Genomic DNA, 24,256 nt, shown 5'->3' on the forward strand with positions numbered 1-24,256 from the left:
AGATGACCATTCTTATACAGCTTACCCCCACAGATGATGAACTGAACGGCCATTCTTCTGATTGCCCTTTTATCCTTGGCATTTACCCCTGGCGGGTATGCTTCCTTCTCCAAGAAATTCCAAATGTCGTAATACCAGGGGTTTTCATCTTGAACCTGATCTATAGCAGTAATTGACTCATAGGCCGGCGCAAATTTCTGGTCAATGATGATGGGACGCATCCAGACTCCGAACGGGATGTCTATCATGGAAGATAGAGTTGCTAAAGAATCTGCGAACCTGTTGTTCTCTCTTAGTAGATGAGCAAAGTTTAGCTTCTCAAATCGAGGAATTAACAAGTCCAAGGTCCGGTGATACATCATCATCTTTTCTTCTTTGACTTTCCAGTCTCCTTTTGCTTGAGACACAACAAGGTTCGAGTCCCCGATGACATCCAACTGTCTTGCCCCTAGTTCCAGGGCTGCTTCTAGACCGGCAATGCATGCCTCATATTCTGCTTCATTGTTCGAGACTTTGAATCGGAGTTTGAATGCTAGAGGGATACGGGAGTTGTCGGGCGCTATCAACAACACTCTTATCCCATACAAGTACTGGTTTGACGCTCCGTCAAAATACATCATCCAAGTTTCATCTTCGATGTGCCAAATGGCCTCGTCTGGGAATAAGTACTCAACTGCTTCACCCCCTTCCACTGGATGATCGGCTAAGAACTCTGCCACTGCTCTTCCCTTGACTGACTTGCGTGTCACATATTTTAGATCAAATTCAAAAAGCAACGGCAACCAACGAGCTAGCCTACCCGTAAGTGCCGGTTTCTCGAAAAGATATTTGATGGGATCAAGTCGTGAAACCAACATTACGGAGTGAGCTAACAGGTAGTGCCGCAGCTTCCTGGTAGCCCATACCAAAGCTAAGCAAGCCTTCTCCAACGGTGTGTGGCGAGTCTCATATTCTAGCATCTTCTTGCTCAGATAGTAGATGGCTCTTTCCACCTTGTCCTCTGATTCTTGCGCGAGCATTCAGCCCATTGTGGTCTCGGTTACCGAAAGATACAATATCAATGGTCTCCCCGGATCTGATGGTGACAACACAGGCGGGTTCTGTAAGTATTCCTTGATCTGTTCAAAAGCAGCATGGCATCGGCCGTCCCATTGGAATTTCTTTCCTTTCTTCAGAAGACCAAAAAGTGGTTCACAAGTCCAGGTTAATTTTTAGATAAACCGTCTTATGAATTGCACTTTACCCAGAAAGCCTCGCACCTCCTTTTCAGTCCTTGGTGGTGGCATTTCTAGGATGGCCTTGATTTTGGAAGGGTCAACTTCGATGCCCCTTTGTGTAATCAGAAACCCTAGCATTTTTCCCACCGTAACACCGAACGTACACTTCTGAGGATTCAGCTGCAGCCGGAATTCTCTGATCCTTTAGAAGAACTTTTGCAAGGCAGTGTAATGGCCTTCTCTTTCTTTGGACTTGACAATCATGTCATCCACGTACACCTCCACCTCTTTGTGGATCATGTCATGCAATATCGTGGTCGCGGCTCGTTGATATGTAGCTCGAGCATTCTTCAACCCAAACGGCATCACTCTGTAGCAGTATGTCCCCCATGGGGTGGTGAAAGCAGTCTTTTCCCGATCTTCAGGTGCCATCACTATCTGATTGTAACCTGAGAAGCCATCCATAAACGAAAGCAAAGCATGCCCTGCCGTGAAATCCACCAACTCATCAATATGTGGCAGGGGGAAGTCGTCTTTTGGACTAGCTCTGTTCAAATCCTTGAAATCCACACATACTCGGATTCTGCCATCTTTCTTCGGCACTGGAACAATGTTGGCCAACCAAGTCGGGTATTCGGATACCAGCAGGAAGCCTGCATTGATTTGTTTGGTGACCTCTTCCTTAATCTTGATGGCCCAGTCTGGACGAATCCTTCTGAGTTTCTGTTTGACAGGTCGGGCCTCAGGGTCAAGAGGGATCCGGTGCTTTACAATCTCAGGATCGATTCCAGGCATGTCTTCGTAGGACCACGCGAAAACATCTTTGAAATCTTTTAATAAAGCGACTAAGCGCTCGCGTTCCTCCGAAGACAACGTGGACCCGATCTAGACCAGCCGCGGGTCCTTCTCAATACCAATATTCACAGTAGTGATTTCATCAACTAAAGGTTTAACAAATCTTTCCTACTCTTGATCAATTAATCGTTGCAAAACCGGAGGAATTTCTCCCACGTCGTTTTCGTCAAAATTTTCAAAGTCCTGATTTAAGCAATATATCAAAGGCACAGAAAAGTTCTCGGAAACCACATCCACTTTATTCTCATTAAGTACTTCCAAACCGTCCGATTCTTCTGTTACAACAAACTCAAAGGAGAAAGAAAAAAACGACCTGGACAGGACTGTGGCATCCGGGTTATCACCCCCAGGAATACCGGACTCAGACTCAGCTGAGCTGGAACCTAATTCCGACTCACAAGACTCGGTGGAATCAGATTCCGGCTCACTACCTGACCCGGTGCTGCTGGACAAAAATCCCTCTTCATATTGCCAAACGAGAGAGGGTGCGATGGATGCATCCAAAATAGTTGCTGGTAGGCCCGCAGTCGTTCCATTCCCGATCATGCATACCGAGAAGTTATCCCCCAAGCACTTCTGTTTGATCGGAGGATCTGAAAGTAGACATGCCAGCACTATCCCCATTTCAAGTTTGGTGTCTTCAGACTCCATTTTCCCACTATGCTCAGCCTCGACTGTCGGGTCTGTCTGCTCTTCGACAACATCGTCCCCAGATAATTGTAGGTCAAAAAAATCTCGAACCCCGGTACGCGCTTCCTCTCCGCGTTCAGCCACGGCTCCGGAAAACCACAGAATGGAAAATCCTCCCCCTCCCGAACGAAACGTCCGTTTAGGGTACCCTGGATGGGCCGGTGCATCAACTCGAAAGGCTTCCCCATCTGTTTCGCTCTGGCTCTTCCAGCCATTTCCTATGGTACATATTTGAGATCCTATGGTACATATTTGACTTTTCTTGGATGTCCTAAAATCGATGGGCTTGACTAAGCCTCAAAAACTTTCTCTGTATGGAAGGACCTTGTCGGGTATAGCGGCCACTTGGTACGCCAAGTTGGAGGATAAAGTGAAGCAAAACTGGGAAGATTTGGCTGAGGCATTTGTCAATCAGTATTCTTACAATACCCAAATTGAAATGACCACCCAAGAGCTTGAAGCAACCGACCAGAATCCTAAAGAACCTTTTGTGGAATTTGTTGCAAGGTGGAGAGCAAAGGCAGCACAAATGACCAATCGACCTTCTGAGAGAGACCAAGTGTGGATAGTGGTACAGAACCTTGAGCCTGATATGTTACAAAAGTTAATAGTCGCTCCACTGCACACTTTCAAAAAATTTCATGAATTGGGGATTCAGATTGAGAATGCATTCAACAAAAGGATTATTCCCAAAACAAGCGAACCAACAATGAGGGTGTTTTCCAGGAGTACCAATGCTAACAATAGCACTATTCTTGAACCCACTGAAATCAATACCGTCGCCACCAATCCCAAAACTGCTGACCCTTTCGCCAATACTAACCTACAAACAGTTCGCCCAACCCAAGCTCAAGGCAGAACTTTCACCCCCGTCTATATGAGCCTAACCAGTGTACTAAAATTCCTAATAGAAAGAGGGTATCTCAAACCTCTTCCTGACCCACTCCCTATTAGACATAATCCCACCAAATAGTGTGTACCATCAATAGTGCGGTCATGGTACTGATCGTTGCTACCACCTTCATCATGAGGTTCAGAATCTCATCAACAACCAGACAATAGCTTCACCTCAAGAACCCAATGCCACCACTAATCCACTTCCCATCCATGACCAAGTACCTCATCCTCACTGTAGACCCGACTTTCTCATACGCCCCCCTTTCGGAGAATGCGCGAATTGGTCTTTCTACAGTTCGGACTCCTGTCACGGTTCTGAATTGAATCTCACAAAGTGCAATGTAAGACTGATAAATCACCAAAGAGTCCAAATCTGGCAATCGGTTTTGGAAAACCAATTTTGAATCAAAAAACGCCAAACATGGACTGCTTTGCCAGATTACAGAGTCGCCACCTAAATATTTTATTTTTGGAAAATTTAGGAAACCCTGACTCGTGCCAAAGGCCACTTGTCCATCATCACCAAAGTTGCCTCGGCTCGGGAACTTGGGTACGAGAGGGGAAGGTCACAACGTGAGCACCCCCGCTCGCCCGATCAAAGATCGACCTCTACTAACATGATATGTTGTTTTTATAAACACATGTATTCTTATTCCGACTATTAGCTAACTTACTATGTGATGTGCACAGCATACAAGTATAGACTAAATCGCAAGAATTGGAACAAAATAATTCATGTTTGTTTTTCAAAAATGGTTTGAAGTGAAACTCGCAAGTGGGCTAAAGCACAGATTTGCCACCCTCAAGTGGACTTTAAAACAATATAATTTTGCCACTTCACAAAGTGGGCTTAAAATATACATTTGATGAATTGTCCCAATTCAAGTAATAAAGCCTTCATCCACAGGCTTTCATACAGTTAATCACATAAGCAAATTGCCTCATGGTAAGCATGCTAACATGGCAACACTCACACTCATGCAAGGATGCTAAAGCGTAAACACTTGCAGTGTACTCCGAGCCAAAACAAAAAACTAGTTAGAAATCATGCATGATCCTAACTATGTCAAAATGCCTAATGCAACGCATGCAATAATGCAACTAAATAGGCTCGGCTATCTAAGATGGCATATGAATGCAACACTTGATAACATTCTTTGAAGCACGTATTCAAGGAAGTGTATTGAAATACAATGTAGTTTGAATGATGCGCCGAACTCGGTGCATGCAAAACAAATAAATGGATGCAAACATGCAAAGCATAAGGTATGCTAATCAAAACGTGCCCTAATCTAACCATCGAAAGCGGATAAATAAAAGGGAGAAAGACGCGGGGTTGGAAGACATGCACACACACGCGCACCCTTATTACAACATTGCGCCCTCGCGAAGGAGGGTCTGAATAAAAGCTAAGCTATTCTAAGCAAAGTTAAGCTAACTAATCGAATTAGACTAATTATTACAAACCAATAAAGAAACAGCTAAACTAAGCTACTTAATTATTGTAACACTTTAACTAATTAACAAATTAATTAAATTACAAAACCAAGCTAACTAACAAGTAAAGCTTTAAACCAAGCTGCCTCAGCTCTGCTTGAAAGATAAACGTGTATGCCTTGGTTTCTGTCCCAAAAAGCTCTCCAGTTAGCTCTTAAGAAGCTCTGTTTGCAGGGTTTTTCCAAGAACTTGTTGTTGTACCTTACCAAAACATTGCTGGGGAGTGCACCAGTGGCCTACCGGCCATGAATGGTGCCTGCCGGCCACCTGCCGGCCAAAGATGTGTTCTGCCGACCAAGGATTAAGCAGTGCTGGCCATCAGTGTGCAACTGTCGACCACTGGTGTGCTGAATTGCCATTCTGCAACAGAGCTCAAACTAAAGGAAAATGGAGAGTCTCCCAAGGACATGTGTGTATTGTGTCACTACTTATCATCGCAAAACATCAAGGGAAAGACACCATTGGATCCAAAACCATCAATCAAGCATACAATGCATGATGGCCAAAGATCCAACTTGCACACGTTTAATAAATGCAAGACAAACAAGACTCTACAACCACAACCTTATCATGGATGATCAAAGGCAATGGAGACAAAGGGAATTGGCTCATTTTCATCACTTTGAGTACGAAATGGACCAATTCACATTGTGGTCAATATAACGTCTGATTGAACACAATGCAATGCAATGCAACATGCAACATGCTTATCTTGACATGTTATACTTGATTCAATTCTTGTTTACACATTTTAAGTTACCAAACCATTCTTTAATCGATTTGTCCAATGTGAAAGTCCTCTAATGAGAGGAAGGTCAATCAAAAGATGACTTAAGACATGAGAGAAGCCATGCCTTTGACTAGGAGGAACCCTCAAGAGAAGGTTAAAGCCATTTAAGCATAAGCCTCAATCCCATGGCTTAAGCAAACTTTAAGACTAACCAAGCCTCAAAACAAATCAAAAGTGAAGACATGAGGGAGTTGGCAAAATTTCAGTGCTGAAGTGGCATGAAACACAAGACTCTAACATGCAAACAACTCATGTACAACATGTTAGGAGACTTAAGCATTAAAACTAGTGAAAATCTTTACACTAGAACCATGCAATACAATGCTCAAATGGTCAAACCAGCTATGGACAGACCCCAAACATGCTAAAACAAAGGCTAAACATGTTGGAATAGATGCTCAAAAGACTAGGAGAACATACACACATGTTAGCTCATAAGTAGGACACAATGCACAACCCTCAAAGGCAATAAAGAAGTGAAGTATGTGAGGGTGTAACAAGGTTACATGCACTGAAATCATGTATGAAATGATGTTATGGCATGCAAATAACTCAAGCAAAGCATGTTAAAGACCTTGAAGCTCAAAACTAGTCAAGGCTATTTACACTATAGTTGTACAAAGCAAGGCTCATATGATCAAGACCACTCAAAACAGAGTTAAAGCATGCTAAATCAGAGCCAAAAACATACTGAAGTGGAGCCAACACATGCTAGAATGATAGGCTAAATCATCAAGTGCAGTAGACTAGTAAGCAAGATTACACTAAGGCCAAAAAAATAGTTAAAACATGTTAAAATAAGGCCAAAAACATGCTGAGATCAAGCCATGAAATAGTAGAAAAACATGCCCAACTACTAAGCCATCAACACATGCAACCAAGATACAAGGGGGGAAGGCCACCCCCTCCTATTTTGAACCTCCAAACCAAGTTTCTACCACTGAAATTCCTCTGAGTTTCAGTGGTAGAAAGGCCAAACAAAGGGTGTTCCAAGAGCTTAGGAAGTTGGCTTAAAAGGCTTTACAAGCCAAAGAGCCAAGGGAGGAAACCACCCCCTAACCACACAAGGCTTAAACCAACATTTTAAGACCTTAAAAACATAACTTTTTAGAGGCTAAAACTAGCTTCAAAGTAGCATACAAAAGTGGCCAAGCAATGAACCAAAACAAAGCTTAAAAGGGTGAAATCCTTACCCTTGAAGCACAGCACAAAAATAGCAAGCTAACAGCCAAACTTCTGAGCCAAAACCACTCCAAGGAGCTCAAACAAGGCCTCCAAGAACGTCAACTCTAAGGTGAAGGTGTTTGGCTAAGGGTGCTAGTTCAAATATGTAGAGAAAGATCACTTTCAAGCACAAAATATAGAGAGAGGGGATTCTAGAGAGAGAGAGAGAGATATAGCTCAGCTCAAACTTTGTAACCCTTTGCATGCATATAGATAAGCTCTATATATAAAAGATACAAAAGCCCCTTGAAGAGATCCAGCCATCCACGTGCATGCAAATGAGCTAATCTGTGCAAATAGTTGTCAAAATATCTGCAAAAATATCTACTGAAGCATTGGTGGCCAACCGGCCATCAGAGATGGCCAGCAGTGGCCTCATTGATGGCTGGCAAGGCCTATCAATGGCCGGCAGGACAAAGCCAATGGCCGGTAGCCCTTAATGATGGCCGGCAGGCCATCAATAACATCACCATGCAAAGACCAACACATGGTCCAAATATGAGACATAATGGAAATAGGGTCTGGAAAGATCAAACCTGGAGCATTCCGTCGCGAAAGTTGAATACTTGACGAGTAATCAAACTTGTTGCTGGATATACCTACAAGAATATCCAAGTCTTGAGGACGGTCAAAAATGGGGTGTCTACACTCACCTTAACCTCATCCACACATTGCTATCCACCTATAACCCTAGCGTATACATCACCCTGACCCATTTACCCAAGCCTGAGGTGTTCATTCTAGAAAACACTGATTTGTGCATGATGGATACACCCACTCTGGTTTGAACACACCAAGAACGCCAAATGGCCGAACCCACTGCTGCTGAGATGTTGAGAATGATTGAAGACCTTCAAGGAACGGTGGTAAATTTAACATTTGAGGTTTCGATCCCATCAAAAAGCTCCCTAATCTTGGGGCGAGGCGCAGTTTGAAATGGCCAACTCGAAGCTCTCTCAAGTCCGGGTGATGACATATTAACAACAAGTGGGCCTCGCTTCGGTATAGCCACCCAATCCCTTGGCCTAGCCGAAGCAAGTGGAAAGAATAAAGCCGAGGCAAGTGTTGATCCCTATGCACATCTTCGGTGGTCTATTGAAACTTTAAAGGTCAAAGGGTTGAACAAATAGCACGTGCTCACAATTGTTGCAAAGACTGTGGACGACACTTTTATCACTCAGGTTGAGAACATTTTGACTCAGTGGGCAAAAAATGAAAAGAAATGCTTTACCGGCAACACCCCTCCTAATTCCAATCTCAAGCCCATAAATACCCAGCCAATACTCGCCAACCCATTTGCCAATATTTCTAACACCGATGCTTCTCCCTCCTAAAAACGAGCCTTCACCCATCTCCATATGAGTCCAATCCTCCCCTTGAAGCTACTGATGGAGAAAAGGTATCTCAAACTGCTCAATCCTCGACCTCTTCCTAACCCTCTCCCACCTAGGCTTGACCCTACCCAATATTGCACATTTCATCAGCAGTACGGTCACCATACTGACCATTGCTTATGCCTTCGCCATGAAATTCAAGACTTGATTGACAATATGGTCATCACCCCACCAAAACCCAAAGTTGTCAATAAACCTCTCCCTAACTGCGATAGATTTCCATCCCATAGCATAAATCCCATCTGTGGCTTGCCAATAACCAACCTTGACGTCAGCCAGCACGGTCAATGAGATGTGTGGGAACTACCATGGGAACTTTAAGGCCCAATCTGTGAGACCCAATTTGAAAGCCTGCTGGGTACGGATGTTAGTGTTGTTGAATGAAAGGCTAGTTTGAACCCTCCCGTGGGCTACTTGAAGTTGTTTTTGAATTCTGCGAATGGACTTGGAGAATGAAAACCCCTTTTGTCTCCAAGGTGCTGATTTAGTTTTGGGTTGTGTCTTGTAAATAGTTGAGTTGTGAGTTTTATTTTCTTTGTCTTTTCTTGCATTGTTGCATCAGTTGAGTCTTTTTCCTTGAGTCGCTCTCATGTACCCCCAGGTCTTCATCTTTATAAGAAAGTGGGAGTCAAGTTTCTGATCATTTTGTTGTGCCTATAGTGATGCATGTGTGACCTTGTACAAATAGAAAAAGCTTTGAATTTGTTTTTGAATTTGTTTTTTGATTGAGATTTTGTTAATAAGCTCGAGTGTTGAAAAGGATCCCCCGAATGGTTTGATTGAATTCTGACTTATTGGCACAAAGTCATTCATGATTTCAAGAATTTTAAACTGTTTCTTTTGTAAAACTTGTGAAGATAGGTTCAGAATTGTACGTGGTGTTCTGCATTGTTCTGGGGATGCTCTTCACCTTTAGGCAATCATTTTGGCAAGCACAAGATGGCTTTCAAACTTCACAATAAAATTTCTCCCCTTGGTGTTTTCATTATGTCGGAAAGAAATGGCTAAGTGAAGCCAAAAAGAAGAGAAAGGAAAAAGAAAAGAAACCAAAAAAGGAAAATGATAAAAAAAAAAACAAAAAAAAAGGGAAAAAATATGAAAAAGAAGAAAAAAGGAAAAAGAAAAGAAAAAGAAGCCAACCCTCAAGCCAGGGGTATCCATTGGAATGGAATCCAACCAACTGTAAGGAAAGTCACTTTTGTCTGAATTTGAGGAGGCCAATACAAGGAATTACCACATTGCGAGAATAATCAACTTAGCAAATGGAGCGAAAAAAAAGAAGAAGACATGCATAAGAGAATGGAGAACCAAGCTCAAATCAAGGCGAAGCCAGTTCCAGTGTTAGGGCGAGAATGACTATTGATCAAATTCACCACAAGTGTTGTAACGCTATCCGTGAAAGGCTTGCTAGGCCGAAAACCCGAAAGGGTGACCTACACAAAAGTTAGACTATGAAAAATGAGAAATCAAACAAATAGAGCTTGCAAGGTTGAAAACCCCAAAGGGTCGACTTTGGCAAAAATTAGAGCACAAAAGAAGAGTGTCGATACCCAAGTGAACCTTAGCCATGAACTACGTTGCCTGATTCCCATTCTTGGGATACATAGGCAACTTTATCCTAAAGTTCAGGCTAAACCATATCCATCTTGTTCGTCTCGACCCAATCATCTTACCCGATTCACGTCATTAGCTTCGCATCAATCCATAAGCTATACCAAGTACTGCGCATATCATACTTGCTTTGGGTAGGAAAGAATTAGCTTACATCAACAAGTGGAGAAATTTTCAATGCTTCAACTTATCAGTTGAATCTCTAACTTGAGCAAAAAATGAATCAAACTCAGGTTTTACGAAATTGCGTTTTAAAGAGAACATATGTAATACTAGGGGCACTATAAATGATCAGTCACCTTGAGTCTTTTTCTATTTTTGGGTCAGTTGTGAGTTTTGTTGTGTCATGCCTAGTGTTTGTCTCAGTCTGCACTCTTCATCGAGTCACCATAACATGTCTATCGCTTAAAAACGATCTTCATTGAGTCACCATAGGGTGTTTGTCACTCAAAGTTCAACAAAGTGGCATCGCTAAAATTCAATACACGAACGTTCACTCCAAACGCGAAAACAAGTCTATGTGTGGAATTCATAAACAAACTAAGAGAGCTTATACAAGGGGTATCACATTTATGATCATTACAAAGTGTATATGAGGAATCTGTCACTGCTTTGGAGGGGACTGGAGTAAGTTCTCAACATGTTGGGGGCAGAAGAGAAGCATGAGTCTGATTGGTTGCCAACTGTTCTAGGGTCTGATGATCCCCATAACAGATGCCTACATCATTTTAGAAAAGGTGGCTAGTGGCTAGACACTAGGGGCAATTTTCAATACATCTGATAGGGCCATCTATCGAACAAGGGGCATGAACCCAACCGATGGCCAATGATTGGACACTAAGGGCAATTTTCAGTGTATCTAATCGGGTCATCAATTGAACAGAGGGCATGAACCCAACCTTTCTCTCCATTCGTTCAGAGCCATTTGTTGGGCACTTTTCCCTGGATTAGGGTGGGCTCACCCCCATGATGATTTTGATATGATTCAGCTTTCGAAAGTTGCCTCAACCATTTCAAAACTCTCTTGGGATTGCCATCTTCCCTCTAATTAATACAAGTGTTTTGGATTATGCATGCATGCTCCTACGCGCTGGTTGATTTGAATTGCCTGATTGGTTGCTCTTGATCTTAACTTTGTTCTGTACTTAAACAGAGTTTTGTCGAGTTGCCTTCCTTTGTGTTACATTTCAATGAGTTGTGGCAAGTTACCCTACACTCATTTCATAAGGTACATGATGCACTACTCTATGTATTGCTTATCACCAGGCATCGCACTGTCTTATGCAAACTCGCATTACGCTATTTTGTGCATTCAACCTACATCGCACCCTATCTCGCACTATTTTGTGCACCTTGAGTGCGCACTATTTTGGGCACCTTGCATAGCATTGTTTTGTGCATTCATCTTGCATCGCATTATTTTGTGCACTTTGAGTTCGCACTATTTTGTATACCCTGTCTTGCATTGTTTTGTGCATTCACTTTCATTCGCACTATTTTGTGCACCTTGAGTTTGCACTGTTTTGTGCACTTTCATACCAACGTTTCATTCACCTTGCATCGCACTATTTCGTGCACCTTGTATCGCATTATTTTGTGCACCTTGAGTTCGCACTGTTTTGTGCACCTTGCATCACATTATTTTATGCATTCACCTTGTATCGCACTGTTTTGTGCATCTTACATCACACTATTTTGTGCACCCTGTATCACACTGTTTTGTGCACTCACTGGGTCTAGGAGACCTTAAATCCTCTAAAGATGCAATTCTTTTGGTGTTTGTCATGCCCGAATGGCTTCAGGTGGTCTGGTATAGCCATCTGACTGTGTTTCAAGTGAGTTCCTAGGAGATCAACTGAGACAGTGGAAACTAGAGTTCAAATGGCGATGCCTAGAATGCAAAGGTTCAAAATTTCCAAGACAAAAGTCTAGGTTGAATACCCAAGGGTGTATCCTCAGCTTGAAATCTGTATGGCAGCTCCATAGGTTGAGGTGGCTTGTATGCGTCTCAGTTCTGGATACTAAACCAACCTAGTCTGACACCCTGTTGGAGAATAGGGAAAGTTGTAAACATAGCCAGGGAGAAAAGTAGTACCCATGGTTTGGAAGCGCATGAAGATAAAACCGAGAAGAAGAGGAAGATTCCCAGCAGCATGAGGTGAGTTCTCACCAATTACCCCTGTAAGGTACTTCCATTTCATAGTTGCTACATCATATTCATCATCTAGTATCATCTATGACATTGCATATAGCATCTATCGCATGCATCTACTGCATTATCCATTACATCCATTACATCGTACCATTTTATCGTCTGCATCATTTCCATGTTAAGCTTAGTCTGGCATGTGCTCATACTTTTCCCTCGTTGAAACGCGGTTCTATCATGTGTAAGTACCCATGTTGCGCTGAGGCCAGTATTGAGGGTGTCGGCACGTGTTCTATGTTAGACGTGATCTATTTTGTGCTCATGCCCTTTCTAGGTGAGACGTAGTTTAGCTTACGCCCCTTGTTCACTTCATCCATTGCATTCATTGCATCATATTTAGGTTCATTATCTTTCCCCAGCATATCATTCCTCACTTATATCATGTCATCCAATTATTTGTACTATTTCTCTTTCTACAAAAAACATAGTTTTGCAGGTGCTCGCACCCCTTTCATGTTAAAACATGGTTTTATTATGTGTAAGCATCCATGATGCACTGAGGCCAGTATTGATGATGTAGGCACTTAACTTGTGTTAGGCGTCGTTTGGCTCGTGCCCACACTTCTTTTCTATATTAAACATAGTTTGATTTGTATTCCCATTCCATTATGATATTTGTGTGGTAAGCACTACTTGCGGTTTGATGATTTCATTATATACATACATTGTATATCATTTGCATTATTGCATTGCATTGTGTATCATTCTTACCCCTGAACTACGCTGGTTTGATTCCTTGCAAAGAGATATGTAAGGAACCCTCGGGTTCAACAAACTGCATCTACATTTGGTTTGTTTGCCCAGGTCTTACGGCCTTGTCAAAATGGGTCATCTTCGGGCTATGACATTCACTCAAGTCATTTCATGACTTCGAGCTCTATCAAAGAGAGACAACTGCAGACACTCCATTTTTGACCACCATTAAGACTTGGGCGCTTTATTCCAAACACTCGATAATGAAAGTAGTGTTGTGCGTGGTTCAAGGTCTCAACGAAGGGGCCATGTTTGAAGCAGAAAAAACAAGGGAACACATTGAGCCCCAGCCGTGCCTCATTAAGGGCTAGCCGTGGCTATTGATGGCCGGTCGTGCCTTAGTAACGAGAAACACTATTTTGGGCAGGAGCCCGCCATCTGTCCATTTTTGAACATATTTATGACCCCTCTTGCTCAAATTCTATAAAAACGAAGTTATATCTCTGTTTTGAGGGTTGAAGAATTTCTAAAATGCCTCTACACTTTCTTGAGAGCTCCTTCTTCTTGTGTAAGTAATCCTTTGAGCAAGCTTACCACCTTGAACCTATATCCATACACCATATACACCTTCACACCTTAGCCTAGGAACCTTGGTTGAGCCTTAAGTATTACAATTCAAGCTTGAGAGTGTGTTTGGACTTAGCTTGATTCACAAACAAAGAGCTACCTTTGTCAAGGGGTATAAGCTTGCTATTTAATCTCTTGCTTTCATTTCTATCATTTACTATCTAATTCTTGTAGTTTTGTGTTGTTATGATCTCTCTTCAAGTGTCTAAGTTTGGGTTTGGAGAGCTACCAAAAGGGTAGAGAGAGTTTACATTCTTTCTTACACCTTTACCTATAGCTCTAACCCTTGCTTGTACACTCTTTTTCTTTGCTTTCTAAATTGATTTTCAGAGTTAAAAAGAGGCTAAAAATCATGCATTGAAGTTTCAAAAGTGGAGGAGTTAGCCACCCCTCCTTGTTCTTGCTTACTAGCCTTATTTTCTCTCTTTGTTGTTTAGCTTTTTTTAGGCTCTTTTCATGTACTTTGAGCCACTGTTTTTCACCCATTAAAGATTGTTTTAGGGTTGTTCTAGGTTGTTTAAACAGTTCATGCTTTGATTAGCATGATTGTTATCTCATAAGTTTGCATACATAGCTTGTTGAATACTGTTATTAGCTTTTCTTTAACTACCTTACATGTTTAAGAACTTCATTTTAATAAATTAACTTTCTATTCATTTCTTTCATTTGAGAGTTGTTTCAATTGGTTGACTGTTATTCAAAACGCGAACTAGCGATTTATGCTTAATCGCTTAATCTCTATGGAGGTTCATTGTCAACGGCGTAGTCTCTTTTTCTTGTTGAGAATTACCTCCTGTTTGACATATTTCTCACATAGTGGACATAATCTTTAGTGGACATAACAATCATCTTGGACTTAATGGATTAAAGGATGGCAAAGACTAATGAATTTAGCTTAAAATAAACCAACCCACATAAAGAAAATAAGTTATATTGCTTGGGTTCGGCCGGACATTATGCCAAATCTATTGTGTCAAGGGTTGTCTTCCCTCAATTCATGATATTCTGATGAATCTTGAAGCGTCTCTACCTCCCTCTTTGAGTTCACTCTATGATAGAAGGAAGGGGTGGTTGTAGTTCCTTTCATTTATTAATTTTTGTCCAAATTGTATCGGAAATCATCAAGCAATCAACTTGCTCATTGATGGTTTTGGAAACAATTCCAACCTTCTCTCGAGGCTTTTCCATGACAGAGAAGTGTGAGAGGGACAAATAGAGTTCAGAACAACTCTGTCTGCACTGTTTTAACTTCAAAGCACAAAATAGAATTTTGCATAAAATTAAGGCACGACCATCCTTCTTTAGGCCCAGTCAAGCTTCATTGAGGGTTGACCGGTCATCAATGTTTGGTCAACAGTGTATTTTGTAGAAAACAGAGGGCAGTGGTTGAAGATGAAACAGAGCAGGCCTAGGCAAACAGAGATGTTCTTGGACACTATGCATGCAACCCTTGCGCATCCTTGCTTACATCATTATTGTAAATTAATGCTCTGAGGATTGTTATAATTAATTTATTGTTATAATTATAGTGTTGTAATTATTACTATTATTTTATTTGTAATTGTCATAGCTAGTTGTCTTAAATAGCTAGCTTGTTTCTCATTCTCAATATTATCCTTGTTGTAATAAATTAGTTAGCTAGTTAATTCTTTGCTTATTCATTCATTTGGTTTTGTAATAATTAGTTTAATTCGGAATTTCAGACTTTGATTTGCACCCTCTTGCACAAGGTGTAGACACCCCATTTTTTACCATCCTCAAGACATGGACGTCATCATTTGAACACTCGATGATCATCCATGCTCGTGTTCGTGTTGAGTTCTCGAAGGTCTCGGCTACGCGCTTTGCCTCAAGATCTCTCAACTTGTCTGTTTTGTGCTTGGTTGTGAACTAAACACTTGTGTTTTTGCTTCTAAGGGAAGAGGGTGGCTTGTTTGCCATGCCCTTAACCCACCGGCCAAGACTTGAGGCCATCGGCCCTGTTTTCTTTCCATCGGCCAAGTGTATTGGCTGATTGGTACTGTTTTTGGTCAATCGGCCATTTTTGTTGGCCGAACCCTGTTCATCTGCTTTATGTAGATATTTTTTGCCAGCTGGCACAGCTAGCATCCACAATTGCCTCCCTCCATACACGTGTATGGAGGGATTTACCCCCTTTGCTTAGCTTCTCTTAGAAGCTTTGGATTGAACTTCTATAAAGAGGGAGTTCCTCCTCCCTCCTCAGAGGTTCAGAAAAAATTGTTCTTGAGAGGAGAGATATAGTATTGTATCTATTCTTCTTTGTTTAGCCTTGTTTTGTGCCCAAAAGTGTAGTGTTGTCTAACTATTGCACACAAACACACACTAGAACACCATCCTCTTGGAGCTGAGGTCTCTTGAGGTTGATTTCAGAGTTCTTGGGTTGGTTTGAACTCAGAAAACCTGCTGGAACTTTGTTCTTGAAGAGGTTCTACAAGGGTGAGTTCCTTGCTTTAGATACCCCTTTCTTGCTTAAGCTTTTAGCCTATCTTGCTTATTGTTTTAAGCTCAACTTATAACTGATAAAAGTTCTAATTTTTCTTGCTTTAGGACTTTGTTTGAGGTCATTTTGAGGTTTGGGGTCGTTTCCCCTCTCCAAGGCCTTGTTAGGCCTTGTTTTAGGCCATCCATTTTGGCCTTTGTTCTTAGCTTTGCATGACCTTTCTACCACTGAAATCTAGAGGATTTTTAGTGGTGGAAAGCTAGTTTTGGTGTCCTAAATAGGAGAGGGTCATCCCCTCTCCTTGTTGTCTTTAATACTTGCATGAATGGCTTATGTTTGTAGCATGTGTGCTTAGCTTGTTTTAGCTTCATTTCAGTACACATTAGGCTTTGTTTTACCATGATATAGCACTATTTTGATTTGGTTTAGACATACCATGCATGCTTCATGTACTTGTCTTGTAATCCCATGATTTGGCCTAACATGCATCATGTTGTAACATGCCATTTTAGCATGATTTTGGCTTAACTTCATGAAGCTTCTAAGCTTATTTTACCATGCTAGAGCTATGATTTGATTTGTTTCAACCATGTATGCCATGCTTTGTATAGCTACCATGTATTTTAGCTTGTTAGCTTTAAGTGTTCGAGTCATTCGCATGCTCCATTTGGATCATTTAAGTAGTTTGGCATCACTTGTAATGTTATTTCAGTCCATATTGTATGCTCATATACTTGCATTTGTCACTCCTTTATTGTTTTGAAGGGTTTGCGTTTTATGCTTCATGAATGTACCATTGTATATGCCATCATGCTTAGGTCTTCGGGATGCCATCTAAGTAGGGTTTTAGGCCTACTTTGACATGCCATGACTCTGATTTTGGTTGCTTAAGTCATGCCATGTTTGGTTATTTTAGGTGTAATGTAACATCTCTTCGGTAGTCTTGCATGTCTCATGTTTTTACCCTTTTGTTTTAGCTTGTTTTGGCTTTGGTCATTGCATGTTTTAGGCTTACTTTGCCATGCTTCAGGACTGTTTTGGGTTATACTTGCCATATGCTCTTTGTTTTGTGTAGCTTTGGTTCAAGTCCCTTCACTAGTCTTAGGCTTTAAGCCTTGTGCATGCTATGATCATGATTTGTTTATGTGATTTGGCATCACTCCTAGCCTCATTTCAGAACATACAATGTTGTTACATTTGCACGCTTTTCATTCCTTTTAAGTATTCTCAAAAGTTCCCCTTTGATGCTTAAGTGTTAGGTCAATTACCATGCATGTTTGTATGTGATTTTGTCCCTTATCCCATTACATCTTGGCCACTGATTTGGACTTATTCGAGAGCTGTCCATTTCGGTTTAAGACCATCCCCGCATGTTGTTGCATGCTTTCCTTGCATGTTGTCACATGCTTGTTGCATATTTAGTACCTTGCATGTTGTTGCATGCTAGTATGTTGCATGCTTCTTGCATGCTTATCCCTTTATCATGTTGTCACATGCTTGTCTCATTTTGTATGTTGTTGCATACTTGTCCACCTTTGCATGCTTGAATGTTCATGTTGCATCTTGCATACTTGTTTAGGTTACATTGCATTTGGCATGCTTGTCAACACTAGGTATGGCATTGTCATTAACATGCTTATGTTGCATTGGATTTGCATCATGCTTGATTTGCTTGTATGGTTGCTTGCATGTTTAGGTTGCATAGCATTGTATGTGCATCCCTTGCCTCTTGATAGAGGTTGAGGGCCCTTGTATGTTTTTGTGCATTTCATTTGATATTAATTGCACACTTGGCTCCTTTGGCCATCATGCATTGAAATGCGTGATTGATGGCCCGAGGGTTGAGAACCATACTCCTTTGAGTCTCAAACATGATAAGGAGGGTGGTGGTGCAAACATTGCCTTGAAAATGCATTGCCATGCTCTGTCTATCCTCTGTTACAGCAAAAAATAGGATTCTGCAAGAAGAGATGGTCGGTCGGCCATCTTCAGCGCCGGCCGGCTATGAATTGTTGGCCGAGATCCCCATAAATGGCCGATGACCAGTTCCTCTTGGCCGGTGGCCTTGACTTTCAGCCGGTGACATCCCACAGTGCTCAGAAGGTGATTCAGAAGCATCCTTGAGACTTGCATAGTTTCCAGAGGTGTAGAGCAGTGTAAACAGAGGCAGCATGAGCATGGCGATAGATTTCCGAGCGAAGCCGAGCATGCATGCATTCGTCCCTCTTCCCAAGGCTACTTTACTGCTTTCATAGCTTAATTAATTTGTTTAATTAGTTAAGTGTTGTGTAATAATTAATTAGCTAGGATAGTTAGTTAATTAGTTGGTTTGTATTATTCTTTCGGTCCCTCCGTCGAGAGGGCGCAATTGTTGTAATAAGCGTGCATGTGTGCGATGCATGTCTTCCAAACCTTCATTTCTTTCTCCCTTTTACTTAACTGCTTATGATGGTTAGTTCTAGGTCATTTTCAATTAGCATCCTTATGTTATGCATGTTTGCATCATTCATCTGTATTGCATGCACCAGGCTCGGCGCATCATACTAATTGCATCGTTTTTCAATTCCAAGTTGAATACATGTATCAAATCGTCGCATCTCATATGCCATCTTAGAATAGCCGAGCCTATTTCTAGTTACATTTCATATGTGTTGCATTAGCCATCTTAACATGAATTAGGATCATGTATTGATTACTAACTAGTTCTTTATTTTGGCTCGGAGTACACTGTGAGTGTTTATGCTTTAGCATCTTGCATGTATGTGAGTGTTAACATGAAAGCATGCTTGCCATGAGGCTATTTGCTTATGTGATATAACTGCCTGAATGCCTGTGGGTGAAGGTTGGATTGTTTGAATTGGGACAATTCATTGAAATCTGCATTTTAGCCTACTTGCGAGTAGCAAACTTCAAACTGTTTCCAAGCAAACAGATATGCAATGTTTTGTTCCAAATTAGGCGATCTAGTCTATACTTGTGTGTTATGCGCATCACTTAGTAAATTCTAGCTAATTAACCGGAACAAGAACACACGTGTTTTCAAAAACTAGATATCATGTTTAGTACAGGCCGATCTTTGATCGGGCGAGCGGGGGTGCTCATAGATGACCTTCCCCAATCGTACCCAAGTTCCCGAGCCGAGGCAACTTTGGTGATGACGGACACGTGGCCTTAGGCACGAGTCAGGGTTTCCTAAATTTCCCCAAAATAAAATATTTAGGTGGCGACTCTATATTTGGCAAAGCAGTCCATGTTTGGCACCTCTTTCTTAAAAATCAGTTTTCCAAAACGATTTGCCGGATTTGGACTCTTTGGTGATTTATCAATCTCACATCGCACATTATGAGATCAGATTAAGAACCGTGACAAACGAGTCCGAACTGTAGTAGCATGAGGCCCTCGGGGCGCGTCTACAGTTTCTGTAAATATGCAATAAGTTGTATGTCTTCCAACCCCACGTCTTTCTCCCTTTTACTTACTTGCTTACGATGGTTAGTATAGGAATATCATTTTTCAAATTAGCATCCTTATGTGTTAGATCCATTGCCTTGCATGCATCCAAGGCTCAGCTCATCATGCTAACTCAATATCAAATGTTCAAATTCATTGCTTGAATACGTGCTTCATCACATGTCTTGAATGGAATCATATGTCATGCTCATAGCCGAGCCTGTAAAATACATAATGTGTGCATTGCATTGATTAAGAGCATGCATATTTTCTAATTATTTTGCTTTGTTTTTGCTTGAAGTACTAGGTGAGCAATTTTGAGTTTTAGCATATCGCATAAGTTTGGTTTTTACCATGTCCAAGCATACTTCCATGAGGCTAATTGGTTAAATGATATAACTGTTTGAATGCCTGTGAATGAAGGCTAGTTGCTTGAATTGAGATAGTTTGATTAATGTCCATTTTCAAGTGGCATATTCACAAAACAATTTTCAAAACAAAGGTAAAATCAAATGTTACAATCCTTGCAAATTAGTCTATACTTGTGTGCGTCACATAGCAAAAATAGCTAATAAATCAAAACAAGAGCATATAATGTAAATAAAAATTACATCATGATTAGTAAACGCCAATCTTTGATCGGGCGAGTGGGGTGCTCAATTCATGACCTTGCCCTCTTGTACCTAAGGTCTCGAGCCGAGACACTTTGGTGATGACGGATAAGTGGCCTTTGGCACGAGTCTTGGGTTTCCTAAATTTCTCGAAAATATTTAGGTGGCAACTCTAAAATCTAGCAAAGTAGTCCATTTTTGGCGTTTGATTCAAGCATCAATTTTCCAAAAGAATTGTTGGATTTGGACTCTTTTGTGTTTTCACTGTTTCACATTCCACTTTGTGAAATCAGATTCAAAACCACAGGAGTCCGAACTGTGGGGCTAGTCATATCCGAAAGGAGCACGAAAAGTCAAGCCACAGTCCAGTTTTTCTAAGTTCTTCTCTTTCACCGTTCTGAGCTTGAGGTAGGGATTCTTCGCACCTCTTTATGAGTTTTAACTTAGCTATTTGTTTTTATAAAACCACCTTGCGAAAGAAATGGACTTTTGAACAAATCTTGGATTTTTGGTTTGAAACTAAAAAGAGGGGCTTTCAAATGGTTTCATGGAAATGATTGTGGGGTTGGGAAATGAGGTGTAAAGGTGACAACATGGTTGGTTTTGAAATTTGGAAGTAATTTTGGAAAAGGGGTTTTGCTCTAAATGTTGATTTTGTATAAATAATGATATAGATGTTGGAAATATGGAATTTAATTGTTATTGATTAAGATGGTGGAGTTGGAAATGTATTACCACTCGCATCTCGAAATTTGGAAAGTTTATCTTTATGAAAATTATTTTATTTGTTTAGAGATATCTGTTTTGGTCTACCAGTGGAGGATAGCCATGATTGTTGTAGAAATTGCATGAGGACTAGGAAAATGAAAACTATTTCTCATCCATTGTATCAAGCATTGTCATACATTTACACATTTGTAATAATCACATTGTTTTGAGAAAATGGTGAATACTTGGTGTGGTTACTATGATAAGTTGGCATGTGTGTCCTTGGTGAAAGACTAGAAACTCGTACGGATAGGTGTTGAGCCTTCTGGTTAATACCGGTTAAAATGACAAAAGAGTGGTGCTTGTAGAGCATGCTAGCAGACATGTACCTAGAGATTCACAGAGTTGTATTCACAAACTGGTTTTCCATAAAAAGGAAAGTGTTTCATGAATGGTAATATAAACCCGGCATGGCATGATTTGAAAGAGATATAAAATGTTTTGTCATGAGCATTGCATGTGCATTTTACCCCTATAGTTTTGTTAAGATTCATATGTTGTGTTGTGTTATTTCTACTGGGCTTTGGCTCATCCTATGTGGGAAAAACATTTTAGGTGCAGATGATAGGCCTCCGCCAAGGCAATAGCTTGGGAGGACATGGAACAAGAGCTTCATTTTGTTTAATTGTGTATTTGTTTTATACAAGCAAGGGCTTTTATATGTATTGGGATTTAAATCCATTTTTGTTGTAACCAAGTGCTAACTTGGAAAGTTGTACACCTTTAGGGAATTCTCTTATTTGTTTAGCTTTCGTTTTGTTCCTCACCATGTAGCATGTATTATAAATTCAGGGCCCGTCTTATAAATGTACAGTTGCATGTGTTGCTCTTTTGTATAAGAAATTCAAATTAATGGAAGTTCTTATCTCTTTATATGTCGTCTTTTAATCACTATTGTGGATGGGTTGCTGTATTTAATTCAGGGCGTTACAGCTTGGTATCAAAGTGTATCGGGTTTGAATACTTTAGGTACGTGGGAAGTGGTTTTTACCACAATGGGTTTATCTCGCTTGATAGAGACATTTGTGGGTATAGTATGCTTATATGATAACATGCTTATGTAACAATAGGGGTATGGAATTTAATTTCTAAGATATTGATTGGGTCTATGGGTTTCTAGAAGTCTTGTTAGAAGAGCACTTGATCACCACTGCTTATAACTAGAACTCTGGTAATGCAGCAGGACGATCCTTATCTAGAAAGAAAGTTTGAATGTGTTTATGTGCTTATGTGGAATGAATTAAATGTTGCCCATCGCATTAGGATGTGAGTAAGTTAGCTTCGGCACATTTGTAAATGTGCTAATCTATGGTATTACCTTTATTAGGATGTCAAGACGAGAACGTGGTGGTGGAGGTGGTAGGCGTGGTAGGCCGAGACGGCATGAGATGTCGTTACCAGATGAAATTCCGACACAGGAAGAAGGGGTCGATTAGGCCAATGTGGTCGAACAAATTGGCCAACAGGACGTGAGTGCTTTGGCCTGTGAAATGGCCGGGGCTTTGCAGCAGTCTATGGACGTTCTTAGAGTTGAGAATCAAGTTCAAGCCCAGATTGCTGAGGCAGGGTTGTCTTTCTTAAAAAGGGAGTTTTTCCAGTCTAATCCAGATGAGTTTTTGGGGGATTCGAAGGAGCTACTGAAAGTGGATGAATGGCTCGAGCATATGGTGAAGATATTCAAGATGCTTGGCATCGAAGATGATGGTTTGAGGGTGACCTTGGAATCCTTCCAGTTGAAGGGAGATGCAAGTCAATGGTGGAAGTATGTGTGACGCCACGAGTCTACACTATTGGTTGCAGTCAAGGGAGAGTCACTAATGAGTCCTATGGTCAATAACCAGGTAAAATCCCAGATCGCCGGATAAGTCAAATTAGCCTCCCTTCTAAGTCTAACTTTCTTAGGCAGTGCACTACCCTTTTGACAGATCTTAAAAGGTATTAACACAAGGTCTCACAACAACGATAGGGTTTATATATATGTTAGAATATAAGTACATAATAACCACGAATATCCTTAATTACAAAAGCTCGTTCCATTACATTACATCCCAAAAATTAAAATCTTCATATAAGCCTTACAAAATATCAAAAGGGGAAATTTCTAACTTTTCTAAGATAGCCAAAAGTCTTCAAAGGTTTCTGGCTCGTCGTCTCCAGCTATAAGCTCATCTTCGGTACCTGGCATGATACGCCGTGAGTTTTGAATGCCCAGTAAACGCATGCACACCCCGTCCCTTTTTCCTAGTCCAATACACAAGCACAAATATGACAGCAAGTAATGAAGCAAGATATTCGACTAAACAAATAAAGGGTTACAAGGTTAGATGTTAGTAAACTAGAAATCCCCCAAAGAGACTTCGTCCTCCCAACGACAATAATCGGACGCGGATTATTCGGTATGCCCCCTCTTTTGCTGCTTTGTTGCAAATCTTACCTTGGATGCCTACCAACGGTTATGTACCGCGTAGCGCTAACCACAGGGCCTTAAAAGAGACGGTAATAATGGGCTTTGCCCAAATCCCTCCTCACACCAAATACCTAGGATCCGAATACAACCACTCCGTACAAGAGTTCTAAAAACCACTTGCACAATACTTTAACTTCCAAATAGGGAACGCATCCCATTAATCCATACATAGCACATTATCATCTCTTTGTTATTCAAGTGTCGAAAACCCAATACCATCCCAATTAAGTTTTTCGTTGCGTTAAATGTTTTAAATTAAGGTTAGACTACCTTAACAAGATAGTAATATCCACATAAGCATACATCATTAAAATGAAGAAAATAAGGAACATAACCATAACACATGCAATATCATACCAAGACATGATCATAAACTAATAAGCATATTCATGAACACAAGAGCATAAAACACCCATGCAAAACTAAAATTTCAGATTTAGTACCATTTAAAGATTAAAATAAAAAGGGCTATTTTAGATTTTTACTGAACTTGGCCTCCCTATGATTCGTAGAGAATTTAATCTAGTTTCCAGAACATATTTCGGAAATGGGATAGCTTTTCTACATTTTCAGTTATTTAAGAAACACTCTAGCACTGTCCAGATTCGTCAACTGTTACGAAATCGGAGTTTCTGACAAATCGTTCACTCGTTTTCAATGAAACCAATTTTGGTTTAAAGATAACTCCTTAAGAGAGATTTTTACATAAAATGAAGGTCCAGAATGATTTTCTACATTTTTCTAGAAATTTTGAAAGTTGGCTGTGAAAACAGATTTTTAAGGCACAATATCCAA

The sequence above is a fragment of the Camellia sinensis genome, chromosome 3 (genome assembly GCF_055761805.1).
Source record: "Camellia sinensis isolate YWXY chromosome 3, ASM5576180v1, whole genome shotgun sequence".
Taxonomy (NCBI): Eukaryota; Viridiplantae; Streptophyta; class Magnoliopsida; order Ericales; family Theaceae; genus Camellia; species Camellia sinensis.